Consider the following 5,000-nt stretch of genomic DNA (forward strand, 5'->3'; position numbering starts at 1 on the left):
GGAGGGAAGGAGGAAAAGATGGGTCAGAGCTGGAGAGATGGAGGGAAGGAGGGAAAGAGAGAGAGAGGAGGAGAGGATGGAGGGAAAGAGAGGAGGAGAGACTGGAGGAAAGGATGGAGGGAAGAAAAAGAGGAGAGGATGGAGGGAAAGAGAGGAAGAGAGACTGGAGGAGAGGATGGAGGGAAAGAAAAAGGAGAGGATGGAGGAAAAGGGAGGAGGAAAGACTGGAGGAAGAGAGAGGAAGAGAGACTGGAGGAAAAGAGAGAAGAAGAGACTGGAGGAAAAGAGAGGAGAGACTGGAGGAAAGGAGAGGAGAGAGTCGGAGGGAAGGAAGGAGAGAGTGAAGGAAGGAAGGAAATGAAGGAAGGAGGGAGGGAAGGAAGAGGAGAGATTGAAGGAAGGAAGGAAGGGGAGAGTGAAGGAAGGAAGGAAGGAAGGGAGAGATTGAAGGAAGGATGGAAGGGGAGAGTGAAGGAAGGAAGGGGAGAGTGAAGGAAGGAAGGGAGAGATTGAAGGAAGGAAGGAAGGGGAGAGTGAAGGAAGGAAGGAAGGGAAGAGTGAAGGAAGGAAGGGGAGAGTGAAGGAAGGAAGGAAGGAAGGGGAGAGTGAAGGAAGGAAGGAAGGAGGGAGGGGAGGAAACAGAGAGAGGTGAGATGGAGGAAGGGGAGAGTGAAGGAAGCAAGGAAGGGGAGAGTGGAGGAAGGAGGGAGGGAAGGAAGGGGAGAGATTGAAGGAAGGAAGGAGAGAGATTGTAGGAAGGAAGGAAGGGGAGACGTTGAAGGAAGGAGGGAAGGAAGGAAGGGGAGAGATTGTAGGAAGAAGGGAGGAAAGGAAGGGGAAAGATTGAAGGAAGGAGGGAAGGAAAGAAGGGGAGAGATTGTAGGAAGGAGGGAGGGAAGGAAGGGGAGAGATTGTAGGAAGGAGGGAAGGAAGGAAGGGGAGAGATTGTAGGAAGGAGGGAGGGAAGGAAGGGGAGAGATTGAAGGAAGGAGGGAAGGAAGAGGAGAGATTGAAGGAAGGAAGGAAGGAAGAGAGAAGGTGAAAGAAAAAGAGAGATTCTGAAGGGAAGGAGTTTGGGAAGGAAGGGAGGGAGAAGTTGAAGGAAAAGGAGATACTGAAGGAAAGAAGGGAGGGAAGGAGGTACAACAGGCTAAAAGAAGGAATTAAGACCCAGAAGAAGGAAGAGATTGAAGGAAGGGAAGAGGGGGAAGGGAGGAGAGAGAAATATAGGTAGGGAGGGATTGGAGGAAAGGAGGGAAAAGGGGAGGGAGAGTGGAAGAGGTAGGAGGGATTGGAAGAATGGAGGAAAAGAGTGGAGGGAAAAGGGGAGGGAAGGTGGAAGGGAGGGAGTGAAGGAAAGACTGAGATATTGAAAGGAAAAAGAGAGAAAGAAAGGAAGGGAAGAGGAAGGGAGTGAAAGAAAAGAGAGAGAGAGAGAGAGAAGTAAAAAGGGGGGGGGGAAGAAAGAGAGGGACTGAGGGAAGGAAGAGAGAGAAGGGAGGAAAAGAGTGAGAAGGAAGGAAGAGAGTGAAAGAAAGGAGAGAGAGAAGTAAAAAGGGGGGGGAGGAGGAAGAGAGGGACTGAGGGAAGGAAGAGAAAGAGAAGGGAGGAAAAGATTGGAGGCAGGGAGAGGAAAGCGTATATGCTGTAATTCCTTTATCTCTGCGTATATTTTGATCCTTGAGGTGTGGGGGAGGGAGGGAGAGAGGGGAGGGAGAGGGGGGAGGGAGAGGGGGGAGGGAGGAATGGAGGGAGGAAAGGGAGGAAAAACCCCTTACTGTAACTGTGATTCTTGTAATTTGGGAGGAAGAGAAAGAGTCAGAAAGGGGAAGGAATTGGTATACAGAGGATCTATATATCTGCCTATCTGTCTGTCTATCTATCTGTCTATCTATCTATTTATCTATCTGTCTGATTATTTGTGTATCCATACCGGTATTCTATTTATAGGTAGGTAGGTAGGTAGGTAGGTAGGGAGAGAGAGAGAGACAGAGAGAGAGACGGGGGGAGGAGGAAAGGTGTGATTGGAGGAGAGATAGCGGGAGGAGAGAGAGAGAGAGAGAGAGAGAGAGAGAGAGAGAGAGAGAGAGAATATTTTAAGATTACTAGAATTCCTTTACCCAGACCTTGAGACATAAGAGAGAGAGAGAGAGAGAGAGAGTAGGAGAGAGGGGGGGGATTGGCAGGAAGAGCAAGGAGGGAGGGTGTAGTAGCCACAAAGGAGGGAGGGGAGGGAAACAGGGAGGAAGGGAGAGAAAAACTGGAGGAAAGAGAGGAGGGGAAAGAGGAAACTATTGGAGAAAAGAGAGAGAAAAAGGAAAGAAGAGAGCAGATTTTGGAGGGAGAATGGAGGAGAGAGAGAAAAAAAAGTAGAGAAGAGAGGAGAAATTGGAAGAAGTATGGAAGGAAGGGAGGACAATAATGGAGGAAAAAGGAGAAAATGGGAGAGGGAGAGAGAGAGAGAGAGAAATTACGGTGCGGTACATATGAGAGAGAGAGAGTTGAGTGAAGCTTGGATAGGCAGTAGAGTGAGGTGTGGATAAGGAGTTGAGTGAGGTTTGGAGAGGGAGTTGAGTGCATAACCGGGCAGCTCCACCGCCCAGTTACAATGATGCCACCACGTGAAGGCGTAGGTGGGGCGGAGGAAATGTGAGGGGGGTGGAGGAAGTGTGAAGGGGGTGGAGGAAGTGTGAGAGGGTGGAGGAAGTGTGAAGGGGTGGAGGAAGTGTGAAGGGGTGGAGGAAGTGTGAAGGGGTGGAGGAAGTGTGAGGGGGTGGAGGAAGTGTGAAGGGGTGGAGGAAGTGTGAAGGGGTGGAGGAAGTGTGAAGGGGTGGAGGAAGTGTGAGGGGGTGGAGGAAGTGTGAAGGGGTGGAGGAAGTGTGAGGGGGTGGAGCAAGTGTGGAGGGGGTGGAGGAAGTGTGAAGGGGTGGAGGAAGTGTGAAGGGGTGGAGGAAGTGTGAAGGGGTGGAGGAAGTGTGAGGGGGTGGAGGAAGTGTGAAGGGGTGGAGGAAGTGTGAAGGGGTGGAGCAAGTGTGGAGGGGGTGGAGCAAGTGTGAAGGGGTGGAGCAAGTGTGAAGGGGTGGAGGAAGTGTTAAGGGGTGGAGGAAGTGTGAGGGGGTGGAGGAAGTATGGAGGGGGTGGAGAAAGTGTGAAGGGGTGGAGGAAGTGTGGAGGGGGTGGAGGAAGTGTGAAGGGGGTGGAAGAAGTGTGAAGGGGGTGGAGGAAGTGTGAAGGGGGTGGAGGAAGTGTGAGGGGGTGGAGGAAGTGTGAGGGGATGGAGGAAGTGTGAAGGGGGTGGAGGAAGTGTGAAGGGGGTGGAGGAAGTGTGAAGGGGGTGGAGGAAGTGTGGAGGGGGTGGAGGAAGTGTAGAGGAGGTGGAGGAAGTGTAGAGGAGGTAAAGGGAAGTGTATTGTGTGTGTGTGTGTGTGTGTGTGTGTGTGTGTTTTTTTACATTGTTTTATTTCTTGTTTTTTTCTGCCTTATAAATGCTCTCTTATTTATTATTATTATTATTTTTTTGATATTCTACTTTTCCTTCCTCCTGAGGTCTGTCCTTTTTTCTAATTGATATTTGTTGGCACCCCCTCCCCCCTAAAACACACACACACACACACACACACAGAAAGAGAGAGAGAGAGAGAGAGAGAACCTAGTATTAAAAAGAAGGGTTGTTGCTGAGGAAGAAAAATGAGATACGTCAAGGTTTCAGATACAAAGGACTTGTTTCGCAGGGATCAAGGCAACGAGAGAGAGGGAGAGAGAGAGAGAGAGAGAGAAATGGAGAAATGAATTCCCTGAGCTAGGCAACTAAGGCCATATAGCCCCGCTGGGGTTACAGATGGGCGCTACCCCTCCCGGCAACGGTAGCCCGGGCGAGGCTCGAACTTGCGACCTCCCGATCACAAGCTCAGAGCGCTACCACTGTGCTACCGCGCCCCCCAGAGAGAGAGAGAGAGAGAAAGAGAGAGAGAGAGATCAAGGCAACAGGGGGTTTATATAACAGGAGGGGAGCCAAACTGTCACCTTGAGGAGTGGCATTAGACCAGCAACGGTTTCTTTATTTCCTTGTTCCTTGATTTAAGAGAGAGAGAGAGAGAGAGAGAGAGAGAGAGAGGGAGAGAGGGAGACTAAACTCCCCTCACCTTAACCTGACTCAGATTTTCGTCCTTTTGTAGCTTTATTTCACGTAGCTCAGTGGCGGAAAAGACGGGACTGGCATTGTTTCCCTAGCACTTCTTCGTTACTAGCATGGTAATTCCATCGTTAATCTGTTGTAATAACTCGGCATTCATGATGGTGAGACGGGCAGCTTTACGCCAAGAGGAAAGAATATAACTAACTTTCAACCACGTCTCTCTCTCTTTCTCTCTCTCTCTCTCTCTCTCTCTCTCTCTCTCCCCGTCTCCTCATTTCCTTCCCTCCCTATCTCTCATTATCTCTCCATTTCCAATCTTGTTTCCCTTGCTTCCTATCTCAATTGGCTATCTCTCTTTCCCCCCCCCTCTCTCTCTCTCTCTCTCTCTCTCTCGTCAGTTTCCAATTTTTTCTCTCTATCTCTTTCTTCATCCCCCGCCCTCCCCTTCTCCCCCTTCCCTACCAGTTCCCTTCTCCCCCTCCCCCTCCCCACCACCTCCCTCCTCCCTCCCCACCACCTCCCTCCTCCCTCCCCCTCCCCACCACCTCCCCCTCCCTCACCTCTTTCCCTGCCACCTCCCTCCCCTCCAGTGCTGTTCACATGAGAAATATGTTGCTAGGGACGTGTGTGTGTGTGTGTGTGTGTGTGTGTGTGTTTCGTTATGTGTGTTTATGTTTGACCATCACGCTCTGTGTATGGGGAGGATGTGCGTAGGTGTGTTTATATTTCTGTAATTCTGTGTGTGTGTGTGTGTGTGTGTGTGTGTGTGTGTGTGTTTCGTTATGTGTGTTTATGTTTGACCATCACGCTCTGTGTATGGGGGAGGATGTGCGTAGGTGTGTTTATATTTCTGTAATTCTGTGTG

This window comes from Coenobita brevimanus, chromosome 59 (assembly GCF_032717465.1).
Source record: "Coenobita brevimanus isolate Jiangsu-jjx chromosome 59, ASM3271746v2, whole genome shotgun sequence".
Taxonomy (NCBI): domain Eukaryota; kingdom Metazoa; phylum Arthropoda; class Malacostraca; order Decapoda; family Coenobitidae; genus Coenobita; species Coenobita brevimanus.